The sequence below is a fragment of the Choloepus didactylus genome, chromosome X (genome assembly GCF_015220235.1).
Source record: "Choloepus didactylus isolate mChoDid1 chromosome X, mChoDid1.pri, whole genome shotgun sequence".
In the NCBI taxonomy this organism is placed as follows: domain Eukaryota; kingdom Metazoa; phylum Chordata; class Mammalia; order Pilosa; family Megalonychidae; genus Choloepus; species Choloepus didactylus.
Genome location: NC_051334.1, coordinates 193327084 through 193343075, shown reverse-complemented (window position 1 = coordinate 193343075; position 15992 = coordinate 193327084). Strand labels below are relative to the sequence as shown.

Sequence of the window (15992 nt, the reverse complement as noted above, 5' to 3'; positions counted from 1 at the left end):
GGCGGGAAGCGGTCACGTGCTCGGCCAGCAGTTGTCGCCTCAGGGGCCTGTTTGCGCAGGCGCACAGCTCACCTCCCGCGCCAAGAGGTGGAGCTTGGTGAGGGAGGCTCAGTCCCTCGGCCTCCAGCAGAGCGAGTGGACATGGACACCCTGTTCTCTGAGGGAGAAGTTGGACTAGCTGCAGCCATGCAGGTCGTAGGCGAATGCTCCAGGGGCTCGGTTGGCGTTAGGAGCCCCAGACGCCCCTGGCGACCCAGAAGGCTAAGGCGTCCTCGGTGGCTCTGTCGGTCCTCGCGACCCCGGCGGTGTTCCCTCAATTCGTTGGTGTCTGCCCGGCACAGGAAGTGGCGGAGACAACTGGGTTATCTAGAGCGAGTGACCTATTCCTGGATTTGTATCCTAACTGAGGAGCCTGCAGGCGCCTGGGAGCAGAGGGAAGCAGGGTGGGTGGCGGGCGAGGCTTGGGCAGGGGTGGAACGCCTGAGGGGCCGGGAGGGCGCGCAAGCCAGCCTGGCGTGGGTGCTCCGAGAGGGCCAGAGAGGGGACGGGAAGATGGACTCTGAGGGGCGAAGAGTCACGGGAGGGGACGGGAAGGTGGACTCGGGGGCGAGGAGTCACGTCAGGTCACTGTCAGGCGGTGCCTTAACCGAGTCTCCCCCAGCGCGCCCCCGGCGCCACTCGCGTCCACCCGGGAGGCAGAGCTCGCCCTTGGCCCCCCAGGAGGCCAGCAGCAGGTACGTGTCTCCGGGGGAGCGCGCTGTGGCCCGCGGGGTCCCGGCTGTGTCTGCTCCAGAGGGGCCCTGGCCGGTCTCTGCCGAGGGCGCCCCGATGGGGCCACGGGAACCCCGCGCGCAGGGCCGGGGAAGGGGCGCTGCGGGAGCAGAGCAAGGCAGGCGCCGTTGCTCACCTGTGACCTGACTTTTCCCCTCACTTTCAGTGGAGAGACAGACGAAGACTCTTCGCCGCCGAATCTCCGTCTCCCCCTACCTCAGCCAGTTGACCATGCTGGGGCACAGCCTTCAGCGCTGTGAGCCTCGCGCGCAGTAAGCCCGGCCCGTGCCCCTCCCGGGCGGCGCAGACTCCCGGGGGGTCACCGCTGGCTTGCGGGGCGCACTAGCTGTGCCCGGGTTGGGCCCGGGGCGCGCGGGGCCCGCTTCTCCTCTTTTCTGCTTGTCGATCGAGGGAGGGGCTTAAATCTTGTGACTGCAGAAAATAAAACAGCCTGCTGTTGTGCATCTGCGTTTCTTTTCACTTGCTGCGTCTGCAACTTTTCTTGCCTTTACCCTCCCTCGGGTTGCAGGGGCCCGAGGGATTCAGATGTTCAAGTAGTCAGGTAATTGAAGACAACTTAGGAAATATAAGAAACCAAAAATCAAGCGGGTCTGGACATTCAGGATTAACTGCTGTCAACATGTTGGAATATTTCCTTGGTGTTATCTTGAATTTATATATTAAACGTGTATCAATAATAAACAATGCATAATATTCACAAGTTTAGCATTAACTTTTTTACCTGAAAACTTTTTATTGAACATAGGAACTTTTCTCCTTTCTAAAAGTTCTTCAAAAATGTGATAGTGGGCGGATGCATAAAAATGCATTATAGGAGGCGGGGCAAGATGGCAGACTGGTGAGCTGTATGTTTTAGTTACTCCTCCAGGAAAGTAGGTAGAAAGCCAGGAACTGTGTGGACTGGACACCACAGAGCAATCTGACTTTGGGCATACTTCATACAACACTCATGAAAATGAGGAACTGCTGAGATCAGTGAAATCTGTAAGTTTTTGCGGCCAGGGGACCCGCGCCCCTCCCTGCCAGGCTCAGTCCCATGGGAGGAGGGGCTGTCAGCTCCGGGAAGGAGAAGGGAGAACTGCAGTGGCAGCCCTTATTGGAAACTCATTCTACTGATCCAAACTCCAACCATAGACAGACTGAGACCAGACACCAGAGAATCTGAGAGCAGCCAGCCCAGCAGAGAGGAGACAGGCATAGAGAAAAAAAACAACACGAAAAACTCCAAAATAAAAGCGGAGGATTTTTGGAGTTCTGGTGAACATAGAAAGGGGAAGGGCCCTGAGGCGCATATGCAAATCCCGAAGAAAAGCTGATCTCTCTGCCCTGTGGACCTTTCCTTAATGGCCCTGGTTGCTTTGTCTCTTAGCATTTCAATAACCCATTAGATCTCTGAGGAGGGCCCTTTTTTTTTTTTTTAAAATCCTTTTTTCTTTTTCTAAAACAATTACTCTAAGAAGCCCAATACAGAAAGCGTCAAAGACTTGCAATTTGGGCAGGTCAAGTCAAGAGCAGAACTAGAAGAGCTCTGAGACAAAACGCAATAATCCAGTGGCTGAGAAAATTCACTAAACACCACAACTTCCCAAGAAAAGGGGGGTGTCCGCTCACAGCCATCATCCTGGTGGACAGGAAACACTCCTGCCCACCGCCAGCCCCATAGCCCAGAACTGCCCCAGACAACCCAGTGTGACGGAAGTGCTTCAAATAACAGGCACACACCACAAAACTGGGCGTGGACATTAGCCTTCCCTGCAACCTCAGCTGATTGTCCCAGAGCTGGGAAGGTAGAGCAGTGTGAATTAACAAAGCCCCATTCAGCCATCATTTCAGCAGACTGGGAGCCTCCCTACACAGCCCAGCAGCCCAGAACTGCCCTGGGGGGGACGGCACTCACCTGTGACATAGCACAGTCATCCCTCAACAGAGGACCCGGGGTGCACGGCCTGGAAGAGGGGCCCACTTGCAAGTCTCAGGAGCCATACGCCAATACCAAAGACTTGTGGGTCAGTGGCAGAGATAAACTGTGGCAGGACTGAACTGAAGGATTAGACTATTGCAGCAGCTTTAAAACTCTAGGATCACCAGGGAGATTTGATTGTTAGAGCCACCCCCCCCCGACTGCCCAGAAACACGACCCATATACAGGGCAGGCAACACCAACTACACACGCAAGCTTGGTACACCAATTGGACCCCACAAGACTCACTCCCCCACTCACCAAAAAGGCTAAGCAGGGGAGAACTGGCTTGTGGAGAACAGGTGGCTCGTGGACGCCACCTGCTGGTTAGTTAGAGAAACTGTACTCCACGAAGCTGTAGATCTGATAAATTAGAGATAAGGACTTCAATTGGTCTACAAATCCTAAAAGAACCCTATCAAGTTCAGCAAATGCCACGAGGCCAAAAACAACAGAAAATTCTAAAGCATATGAAAAAACCAGACGATATGGATAACCCAAGCCCAAGCCCCCAAATCAAAAGATCAGAAGAGACACAGCACCTAGAGCAGCAACTCAAAGAACTAAAGATGAACAATGAGACCATAGTACGGGAGACAAAGGAAATCAAGAAGACCCTAGAAGAGCATAAAGAAGACATTGCAAGACTAAATAAAAAAATGGATGATCTTATGGAAATTAAAGAAACTGTTGACCAAATTAAAAAGATTCTGGACACTCATAGTACAAGACTAGAGGAAGTTGAACAACGAATCAGTGACCTGGAAGATGACAGAATGGAAAATGAAAGCATAAAAGAAAGAATGGGGAAAAAAATTGAAAAAATCGAAATGGACCTCAGGGATATGATAGATAATATGAAACGTCCAAATATAAGACTCATTGGTGTCCCAGAAGGGGAAGAAAAGGGTAAAGGTCTAGGAAGAGTATTCAAAGAAATTGTTGGGGAAAACTTCCCAAATCTTCTAAACAACATAAATACACAAATCATAAATGCTCAGCGAACCCCAAATAGAATAAATCCAAATAAACCCACTCCGAGACATATACTGATCACACTGTCAAACACAGAAGAGAAGGAGCAAGTTCTGAAAGCAGCAAGAGAAAAGCAATTCACCACATACAAAGGAAACAGCATAAGACTAAGTAGTGACTACTCAGCAGCCACCATGGAGGCGAGAAGGCAGTGGCACGATATATTTAAAATTCTCAGTGAGAAAAATTTCCAGCCAAGAATACTTTATCCAGCAAAGTTCTCCTTCAAATTTGAGGGAGAGCTTAAATTTTTCACAGACAAACAAATGCTGAGAGAATTTGCTAACAAGAGACCTGCCCTACTGGAGATACTAAAGGGAGCCCTACAGACAGAGAAACAAAGAAAGGACAGAGAGACTTGGAGAAAGGCTCAGTACTAAAGAGATTCAGTATGGGTACAATAAAGGATATTAATAGACAGAGGGGAAAAATATGACAAACATAAACCAAAGGATAAGATGGCTGATTCAAGAAATGCCTTCACGGTTATAACGTTGAATGTAAATGGATTAAACTCCCCAATTAAAGATATAGATTCGCAGAATGGATCAAAAAAAAAATGAACCATCAATATGTTGCATACAAGAGACTCATCTTAGACACAGGGACACAAAGAAACTGAAAGTGAAAGGATGGAAAAAAAATATTTCATGCAAGCTACAGCCAAAAGAAAGCAGGTGTAGCAATATTAATCTCAGATAAAGTAGACTTCAAATGCAGGGATGTTTTGAGAGACAAAGAAGGCCACTACATACTAATAAAAGGGGCAATTCAGCAAGAAGAAATAACAATCGTAAATGTCTATGCACCCAACCAAGGTGCCACAAAATACATGAGAGAAACACTGGCAAAACTAAAGGAAGCAATTGATGTTTCCACAATAATTGTGGGAGACTTCAACACATCACTCTCTCCTATAGATAGATCAACCAGACAGAAGACCAATAAGGAAATTGAAAACCTAAACAATCTGATAAATGAATTAGATTTAACAGACATATACAGGACATTACATCCCAAATCACCAGGATACACATACTTTTCTAGTGCTCATGGAACTTTCTCCAGAATAGATCATATGCTGGGACATAAAACAAGCCTCAATAAATTTAAAAAGATTGAAATTATTCAAAGCACATTCTCTGACCACAATGGAATACAATTAGAAGTCAATAACCATCAGAGACTTAGAAAATTCACAAATACCTGGAGGTTAAACAACACACTCCTAAACAATCAGTGGGTTAAAGAAGAAATAGCAAGAGAAATTGCTAAATATATAGAGACGAATGAAAATGAGAACACAACATACCAAAACCTATGGGATGCAGCAAAAGCAGTGCTAAGGGGGAAATTTATAGCACTAAATGCATATATTAAAAAGGAAGAAAGAGCCAAAATCAAAGAACTAATGGATCAACTGAAGAAGCTAGAAAATGAACAGCAAACCAATCCTAAACCAAGTAGAAGAAAAGAAATAACAAGGATTAAAGCAGAAATAAATGACATAGAGAACAAAAAAACAATAGAGAGGATAAATATCACCGAAAGTTGGTTCTTTGAGAAGATCAACAAGATTGACAAGCCCCTAGCTAGACTGACAAAATAAAAAAGAGAGAAGACCCATATAAACAAAATAATGAATGAAAAAGGTGACATAACTGCAGATCCTGAAGAAATTAAAAAAAAATTATAAGAGGATACTATGAACAACTGTATGGCAACAAACTGGATAATGTAGAGGAAATGGACAATTTCCTGGAAACATATGAACAACCTAGACTGACCAGAGAAGAAATAGAAGACCTCAACCAACCCATCACAAGCAAAGAGATCCAATCAGTCATCAAAAATCTTCCCACAAATAAATGCCCAGGGCCAGATGGCTTCACAGGGGAATTCTACCAAACTTTCCAGAAAGAACTGACACCAATCTTACTCAAACTCTTTCAAAACATTGAAGAAAATGGAACGCTACCTAACTCATTTTATGAAGCTAACATCAATCTAATACCAAAACCAGGCAAAGATGCTACAAAAAAGGAAAACTACAGGCCAATCTCCCTAATGAATATAGATGCAAAATCCTCAACAAAATACTTGCAAATCGAATCCAAAGACACATTAAAAAAATCATACACCATGACCAAGTGGGGTTTATTCCAGGCATGCAAGGATGGTTCAACATAAGAAAATCAATCAATGTATTACAACACATTAACAAGTCAAAAGGGAAAAAATCAATTGATCATCTCAATAGATGCTGAAAAAGCATTTGACAAAATCCAACATCCGTTTTTGATAAAAACACTTCAAAAGGTAGGAATTGAAGGAAACTTCCTCAACATGATAAAGAGCATATATGAAAAACCCACAGCCAGCATAGGACTCAATGGTGAGAGACTGAAAGCCTTCCCTCTAAGATCAGGAACAAGACAAGGATGCCCGCTGTCACCACTGTTATTCAACATTGTGCTGGAAGTGCTAGCCAGGGCAATCCGGCAAGACAAAGAAATAAAAGGCATCCAAATTGGAAAAGAAGAAGTAAAACTGTCATTGTTTGCAGATGATATGATCTTATATCTAGAAAACCCTGAGAAATCGACGATACAGCTACTAGAGCTAATAAACAAATTTAGCAAAGTAGCAGGATACAAGGTTAATGCACATAAGTCAGTAATGTTTCTATATGCTAGAAATGAACAAACTGAAGAGACACTCAAGAAAAAGATACCATTTTCAATAGCAACTAAAAAAATCAAGTACCTAGGAATAAACTTAACCAAAGATGTAAAAGACCTATACAAAGAAAACTACATAACTCTACTAAAAGAAATAGAAGGGGACCTTAAAAGATGGAAAAATATTCCATGTTCATGGATAGGAAGACTAAATGTCATTAAGATGTCAATTCTACCCAAACTCATCTACAGATTCAATGCAATCCCAATCAAAATTCCAACAACCTACTTTGCAGACTTGGAAAGCTAGTTATCAAATTTATTTGGAAAGGGAAGATGCCTCGAATTGCTAAAGACACTCTAAAAAGAAAAACGAAGTGGGAGGACTTACACTCCCTGACTTTGAAGCTTATTATAAAGCCACAGTTGCCAAAACAGCATGGTACTGGCACAAAGATAGACATATAGATCAATGGAATTGAATTGAGAATTCGGAGATAGACCCTCAGATCTATGGCCGACTGATCTTTGATGAGGCCCCCAAAGTCACTGAACTGAGTCATAATGGTCTTTTCAACAAATTGGGCTGGGAGAGTTGGATATCCATATCCAAATGAATGAAAGAGGACCCCTACCTCACCCCCTACACAAAAATTAACTCAAAAATGAACCAAAGATCTCAATATAAAGAAGTACCATAAAACTCCTAGAAGATAATGTAGGAAAACATCTTCAAGACCTTGTATTAGGCTGCCACTTCCTAGACTTTACACCCAAAGCACAAGCAACAAAAGAGAAAATAGATAAATGGGAACTCCTCAAGCTTAGAAGTTTCTGCACCTCAAAGGAATTTCTCAAAAGGTAAAGAGGCAGCCAACTCAATGGGAAAAAATTTTTGGAAACCATGTATCTGACAAAAGACTGATATCTTGCATATATAAAGAAATCCTACAACTCAGTGACAATAGTACAGTCGGCCCAATTATAAAATGGGCAAAAGATATGAAAAGACAGTTCTCTGAAGAGGAAATACAAATGGCCAAGTAACACATGAAAAAATGTTCAGCTTCCCTAGCTATTAGAGAGATGCAAATTCAGACCACAATGAGATACCATCTAACACCGGTTAGAATGGCTGCCATTAAACAAACAGGAAACTACAAATGCTGGAGGGGATGTGGAGAAATTGGAACTCTTATTCACTGTTGGTGGGACTGTATAATGGTTCAGCCACTCTGGAAGTCAGTCTGGCAGTTCCTTAGAAAACTAGATATAGAGTTACCATTCGATCCAGCGATTGCACTTCTCGGTATATACCCGGAAGATCGGAAAGCAGTGACACGAACAGATATCTGCACGCCAATGTTCATAGCAGCATTATTCACAATTGCCAAGAGATGGAAACAACCCAAATGTCTTTCAACAGATGAGTGGATAAATAAAATGTGGTATATACACACGATGGAATACTACGCGGCAGTAAGAAGGAACGATCTCGTGAAACATATGACAACATGGATGAACCTTGAAGACATAATGCTGAGCAAAATAAGCCAGGCACAAAAAGAGAAATATTATATGCTACCACTAATATGAACTTTCAAAAATGTAAAACAAATGGCTTATAATGTAGAATGTAGGGGAACTAGCAATAGAGAGCAATTAAGGAAGGGGGAAGAATAATCCAAGAAGAACAGATAAGCTATTTAACGTTCTGGGGATGCCCAGGAATGACTATGGTCTGTTAATTTCTGATGGATATAGTAGGAGCAAGTTCACAGAAATGTTGCTATATTAGGTAACTTTCTTGGGGTAAAGTAGGAACATGTTGGAAGTTAAGCAGTTATCTTAGGTTAGTTGTCTTTTTCTTACTCCCTTGTTATGGTCTCTTTGAAATGTTCTTTTATTGTATGTTTGTTTTCTTTTTAACTTTTTTTTCATACAGTTGATTTTAAAAGAAGGGAAAGTTAAAAAAAAAAAAAAAGTTAAAAAGAAAACAGGGAAAAAAAAAAAAGATTTAGTGCCCCCTTGAGGAGCCTTTGGAGAATGCAGGGGTATTGGCCTACCCCACCTCCATGGTTGCTAACATGACCACAGACATAGGGGACTGGTGGTTTGATGGGTTGAGCCCTCTAGTACAGGTTTTACCCTTGGGAAGACAGTTGCTGCAAAGGAGAGGCTAGGCCTCCCTGTGGTTGTGCCTAAGAGCCTCCTCCCGAATGCCTCTTTGTTGCTCAGATGTGGCCCTCTCTCTCTGGCTAAGCCAACTTGAAAGGTGAAATCACTGCCCTCCCCCCTACGTGGGATCAGACACCCAGGGGAGTGAATCTCCCTGGCAACGTGGAATATGACTCCCGGGGAGGAATGTAGACCTGGCATCGTGGGACGGAGAACATCTTCTTGACCAAAAGGGGGATGTGAAAGGAAATGAAATAAGCTTCAGTGGCAGAGAGATTCCAAAAGGAGCCGAGAGGTCACTCTGGTGGGCACTCTTATGCACACTTTAGACAACCCTTTTTAGGTTCTAAAGAATTGGGGTAGCTGGTGGTGGATACCTGAAACTATCAAACTACAACCCAGAACCCATGAATCTCGAAGACAGTTGTATAAAAATGTAGCTTATGAGGGGTGACATTGGGATTGGGAAAGCCATAAGGACCACACTCCACTTTGTCTAGTTTATGGATGGATGAGTAGAAAAATAGGGGAAGGAAACAAACAGACAAAGGTACCCAGTGTTCTTTTTTACTTCAATTGCTCTTTTTCACTCTAATTATTATTCTTGTTATTTTTGTGTGTGTGCTAATGAAGGTGTCAGGGATTGATTTGGGTGATGAATGTACCACTATGTAATGGTACTGTAAACAATCGAAAGTACGATTTGTTTGTATGACTGCGTGGTATGTGAATATATCTGAATAAAATGAAGATTAAAAAAATGCATTATAATGTCAGTGCTGAACATTCAAATGTTTCCACTTTTTCCCCTATTACACATAATGATCCAATGGGATTCTTCTGTATAAGTGTTTGCACTGGTGGTTATTCCCTTAAGACAGATTCCAAAAGTAAAATTACTGAATTAAATATTTACTTTTTTACATATTATTTAAGTTCTGGGGTCATTTTCCTTTTCCCTGCGTTAGAATCCCTATACTGGATCACATGTCTTTCTGTTTACTGTTTTACTCCTTCTTTCTATTTATTTGCTGTTTAAGTCAGCTTCACTGAGGTATGGTTTAGATACTATAAAATTCATCCTCTTTAGGTATACAGTTCTATAAAATTTTGGCCAATGCATGTGGTCATGTAACCACCACCACAGTTGAGATGTAGAACATTTCCATCACCCTAAAAGTTTCTGCATGCTTTGTAGTCAACCCCACCCCAGTCCCTGGCAACTACTGGTCTGATTTCTGTCCCTATAGTTTTGCCTTTTCCAGAATGTCATATAAATGGACTCCTACAGTATGTATCCTTTTGTGTCTGGTGTCTTTCACTCACCTTAATGAGTCTGAGATTCATCCACATCTGTTGTGTGTATCACTAGTTCAGTCCACTTTGTTGCTGAGTAGTCTCCACCTATTGGTGGACGTTTGTTTCCATACAAGTTTCCATGACTATGAATAGAGCAACCAAATGCAAAAACTGGCAGAGGATATTAGCAACTAATTAATAGAGCAAATACTGATGGCCAGTTTTACAAATAACAAAGTTAAAATTAAAATGATATTTTTCCCAACTTTCCAGCTTGGCAAAGGTTTTAAAAATTGGTAATCTCAAACGTTTGGCAAGGCTGTAGTTGGGAAACCAGGATGCAACACTTGGAGTGTTGGTGAAATCTTTCTGGATGTTAATTTAGTATTATCTACTAAAATTGAAGATGTGCATACCCTTTCACTGACTGACTTTTGAGAATCTGCTATAGAGAAACTCTTGTACTTGCAAAGAAGGCAGAATGAATAAGGATGCTAATTACAGCATTCTTTGTTATTCTGAACTTTAAAACTTGGAAACAAGGTAATGTACATCAGCTGGGAGGAAGGTTCAATAAATCACTCACGGTACATCCATCCTGGTGGAAAGGTATGCAGTAATAAAAAGAAAAGGCAAAGTAGAAAACTGTGTACTAATTTAGAAAGAGATTAAAACAAGTGTGAAACTGCATATGGCACGTTCTTGTTTTCAGTGTGCTCCCACCATGTGAACATAAGGAAGACCATAGTAAAGTACCTGGAATGAGCCGCCTTTGCTGTCAAGGATGGTTATCTCTGGAGAAGAGCATTACAACAGAATGAAACTCACTTTTTACATTGCCAGCCTCCATGTAGTTTAAGTATTTTCGTCAAGTATGCATTACTTTGAAATAAATATTTTCACCTTGGAAAATAATAGTCTGATATGTTAGGTTAAGGAATAATCCTTTCTAATTTTATTCTTTTAAAACATTGGAAATGGATTTTAATTTGATGAAATGTTGTGTTCTACTGTAGAGGACGCCTGTTGGTTTTGTCACCCAGCATCTGTTCCCCTTCTCCTTATTTCCCCCTAGAAAACCACTCCTTCCCTTCCTCTCAGCAGTTATGATTCTGGTGGGCTTGACTTCACCCCTGATTCCAGGGGTAAGCATGAGGCTCAGGCCCGGCCAATCAGAGTGCCGCTTTTCCCTGGCCATGGTGATTCCATCCAAGTGACTTTCACTTTCTAGGGCTGCAGGGCAGCAGGCTGGCACTGGACTGAAGGGGAGCAGGAGCAGGATGGCAAATCTCAGAGAAACCAAGCCTGGATCCAGCTGTGCCTGAAGCCAGGAGCTGCCCCCAAACCTTTCGGTTCCACAGACCAATAAAGTCTCCCTCTGGCTTACGTCCTTGTGGATATTTTCCTTTGATAATTTATTTTCACTTGCAATAGAATAGTCTGCAAAATTATTGGAATCATGAGCCATAGGTTTATTTCTTGTTGAACCTACTAATATGGTCTGAGGACTTGGCCCCCTTTCCTTGAAGGGAGAAAGAGGCATTTCTTCTTGCTAAGGGATTGGCATCCTGCTGATAAACCATCAAGCCCTAATATGAAAGAAAGGGAGACAAATGAAACTTTTGTATTTGAGAACCAAAGAGGGAGGGGAAGGGCTGTATAGGGGGTAGCTGGAGGAAAGGGCAAAGAAGAAGGTGCACTGGGACTCAAATAGAGCTCCCCAAACTGGCTCAGAATTGTGAGGTCGGGTCACTGGGGGCTGAACTTCAGTCTGTTGCTCCTTCCCATGCCCAGCAAAGCCCAGAGTCAGTCTTCCACCTTGGCCCCAGAGATGAAGTGCTAGAGCTGCTGGGCTCCTTTAAAACCTAAATCAGGAACTGTCAGTCCTCTGTTCAAACCCCTCCGTGGTCCCACCATCTCACTCAGAGTCAAAAGCCAAAGCCCTCACAGTGACCTGTGAAACCCGACAAGATCCAGGCACTTGGTCCCTGGCTCATCTGCCCACACGCTCTGATCCAGCCACACTGGCCTCCTCAAGCTTTCTGGAGCACACCGGGTCCACTCGCACCTCAGGGCCTTTGCACCAGCTTTTCCTGGTCTGGAACTCTTCCCCCAGGTTTCCACCTGGTTCACCTCCATGACTTCCTCCAGGAAGTCACCCTCTCAAGGAGACTTTCCTGGCCATCCTATTTAAAGTTGCACCAACAGAGCTCGCCCCACCCCACCCTCCCTGCGGCCGCCCGCTGGGTATTCTGATTAGCTGGGTATTCTCATTAGCTGGGCATTATGATTAGCTGGATATTATGATTAGCTGGGTATTCTGAGTAGCTGGGTATCCTGATTAGCTGGGTATTCTGATTAGGTCGGTATTGTGATTAGCTGGGTATCCTGATTAGCTGGGTATCCTGATTAGTTCAGTATGGTGATTAGCTCGGTATTGTGATTAGCTGGGTATCATGATTAGCTGGGTATCATGATTACCTGGGTATCCTGATTAGCTGGGTATCCTGATTAGCTGGGTATCATGATTACCTGGGTATCCTGATTAGCTGGGTATCCTGATTAGCTGGATATTATGATAGCTGGGTATTCTGATTAGGTCGGTATTGTGATTAGCTGGGTATTATGATTACCTGGATATCCTGATTAGCTGGGTATCCTGATTAGCTGGGTATTCTGATTAGTTCGGTATGGTGATGAGCTCGGTATCCTGATTAGCTGGGTATTCTGATTAGCGCTTGGTGTCAGGGACTCAGTCGCTGCGCGCGGTCGCCCCTGCCGGCGGCGGAAAGAGAAGCAGCCAACAACCAGTGATAAGGTTGATTCACTACGCAGTTGTCAGTGGTGACATTGAAAATGAGCTCCTTACTTAGACAAGATTCTCTTATATGAGAAACTCCATTTCACACAGTCTAAATACGTTTGCAGGATGTCGTGGTGACATTAAAAATGAACTTCTTGCTTAGACAAGATTCTCTTATATGAGAAACTCCATTTCACACAGTCTAAATACTTTTTCTTCTTTGGACCAGCGTGGCAGGATTCAAGAGAGGGTGAAAAGGTGACAGCAAAAGTTATTAGATGAAACTTGGACCCTCTAGGCCGCCAGTCATCTTTTCCAGGAAGTGAGATGTATGAAACTAGTGCAGCATCCTAACATTGTACGCCTTTACCAAGTTATTGACACCCAGGTCTTTTTCTAGAAGTGGGAGATGGAGGAGACGTTGGATTACATAATGAAACACGAGGAGGGTCTTAATGAAGACTAGACCAAGAAGTACTTTGCCCAGATAAGTCTTGCCATCTCTTATTGCCATAAACACCATGTAGTTCACAGAGACTTAAAACCAGAGAAGGTAGTCTTCTCTGAAATCCAAGGTCTTGTAAAGATGACAGACTTTGGTTTCAGCAACAAGTTTCAACCAGGGGAGAAGCTCCCGACAAGCATCTCTTGCATATTTTGCTCCAGAAATTCTTGTTTGGTGATGCAAATGGAGCACTTGCAGTAGGTAGGTAACTTTCTGTCCATTATTTGTCCACTTGAATTCTACCGGCTGGAGTTTAGTTGGTCAAACCCAGTTGTTGTTTATTTAAAAATAATTCCTAAGAGAATTTCTAATTAAAACTGTCTTAATTAACAAACTGGGTTTCATGACTACCACAAAATCCCTAAAGTTGGCAGTTAGTTTAATTTCACTCTTTAGATGGAAAATGCCTAAAGTATATTTGCCACCACAAAAGGAAAAAGAAGTAGTTTATATTTAAGGTATCCTCTGATCTGCATGTTTGTAATTTGTTAAGGTCTGAGTACTTTTCATATCTGATTAGATTCTTCTGGTAGTGGCCCTAGCCATCTTCTTCCTGCGAATTCCCTTTCACAGTGCAGTCTGAAGAGTTTGGACCATTGGAATAGTTTTATTAACAGTGACCTTGAATAAAGTACTTAACTTGTCTCTCCTTCAGTTTTTTCATCCATAAATAGAATTAAATCAGCTAAGGGTATAGGATTGTCATATTATCTTGTTTACTTTTCACAGTGATCTGTGTGGTTGTTATTACTAATCTCATTGTATAGAATAGGAAAACTGATGTACAGACTTCCTGCTACACGGCATTCCAACCTACACTCTCTCCCTCCACTCTCGACACACTTTTGTGCTCTCACTCACTTGTCATGAATTAATATACTTGTGGTATACTGCTTTTCATATTTGTGCTGGCTTTGTCCCCTTGGGATTGTATCTGTCCTGAAGTCGTGAATGAGTTTAGTTTTAATTTTTACGGAGTTGTTCATCTGAGGGTGTGGTCAGCCTTTTCATTTTCAGTTTATTCTTAGAAACATATTCCCCAATATTACATGCACTTGATGTCAGACTTCATGGACGAGGATCTTCCATTTGCATTCTGATCATTTGAAATGCAGATTATTGAAGATTAATGGCAAAGGTGCACTTAAGTGCTGATGTCAGACTGAATGCTCTGTACCCCACGGCACTGCTTTTCACTACTGATTAGTGTGTTCTAGAGAAAAAGGGTTAACCACTGGTTTTTGTCCACTACGGATAACCAGGCTTCAATGGCGTCTTTCATTAAAATAGGCGAGCCAGATATTATTTTTGATTAGTGGAGCAGCTTTAATCAGAAAATGAAGCGAGGTATTTACAGAAGAGGAAACACAGGTGCTTGACTGTGAAAAGGTGTCCCACCTCTTTGGTGATCAGGGAAAGGCAAATTAAAACTGCCAGATACCGTTTCATACTTTTCCCATTAGCAAAAACTAAAGTCAGACAAAAACTATGTGTTGGCAAGATTATAGGACATCAGGAAGTCATACTCTTTAGGGGACATAAAGTTAAAGATGTAAACATCCTGTGATCCAGCAGTTCTACTCCTGGGTCTGTACCCTGAAGAAGCACCCACTCATGTACAACCACAGATTTTTAAAGAATATTTTGGATAGCATTGTTAATATTCCTCAGCAGGAGAATAAATTGTTTGGTATTCATATTATGGAATTCTCTGTGTTAGTGGGAATGAATGAACTTGAACTCTGAACTTCAGCATGGCCGAATTTCACAAATGTAATGTTTAAAAGGGAAGAAACAAGTTCATTAAGAGTACATATAGTATTATATCATTTATGTAAACGTTTAAAAACTGCGAACAACATTATATTTTGTCTAGGAAAACATGCATATATGAAAAATGCATGAGATCACAATAGGTGACCTCTGAGGGGCAGGCATATAACCAGAGCGTTTCAGCTGTACTGGTGATGTTTGTTAAGTTGGGGGGTGGGTGCACAGGTGTTCTTTGTAATCTTTTTAATCTTTTTGTATGCATTTAATACTGCATAATAAAACTTAAAAAGTCAAGGAAGAGGAAAAAAATTGCACCCAACAACCGTGCATCCCCCCAGTGCATTACTTATTTCCCCTGCGGTGCCCCCAGAGCCTGGAACAGTGCCTGCCTGCTACAGAGGAGCACAGATCCTCTTGTTCCTTAACTAATCCCTGACTCTCCACCGTAACACCCTTTAATAAGTGTGGGTGTGAGAGGCAGGTAGGTAGGTGCCTTGTGATGGGATATACAAGTGGGACACAAAGGAGTTCCCAGATTTTAAGAGGTTTGGGTGCAGTTGTAGCCACTGGAGCATTTTGAACAGAGCAGCAAGATGATCTGCCTCACATTTCTACAGGATCCCTCTGCCTCCCACATTGAGACAAGGTTGATGGGGACCATGGCAGAAGTGGGGAGACCAGCCATCCAGGCAAGAGAAAATGGCAGCTGGGACCAGAATTGGGGCGGTGGAGGTGGGGAGAAGTGAAGAGATTCAGAATGGATTTTGAACGTAGAGCCAATGGGATTTGTTGGTGGATTGGACATGGCCCTGGACCTCCCTAAAGCCCTCGGGAACCCTAGAATGAGTTGTCCTATCGCCCAAAAAGAGTCCAGCTCCTCTGGAGTCCCATGGGGCTGTCCATCCAGTTCCATGCTAACCTACCAGACACTTGTCTTAAGGTACAAACCCACAGGTGGATTTCATT

The 15992-nt window shown here is 43.0% G+C and overlaps 1 protein-coding gene and 1 long non-coding RNA gene across 9 annotated transcripts in view; both read left to right on the top strand.

The window, feature by feature from the left end:
• TMLHE (trimethyllysine hydroxylase, epsilon) overlaps positions 1–15992 on the top strand; it is a 174732-nt gene that overhangs the window by 65417 nt on the left and 93323 nt on the right. The gene's annotated exons all lie outside the window — the stretch shown is intronic.
• Positions 324–1456, top strand: LOC119523568. The gene is made up of 3 exons (XR_005214644.1): positions 324–394; positions 662–734; positions 938–1456. It is a non-coding gene; the product is annotated as an uncharacterized LOC119523568 (long non-coding RNA).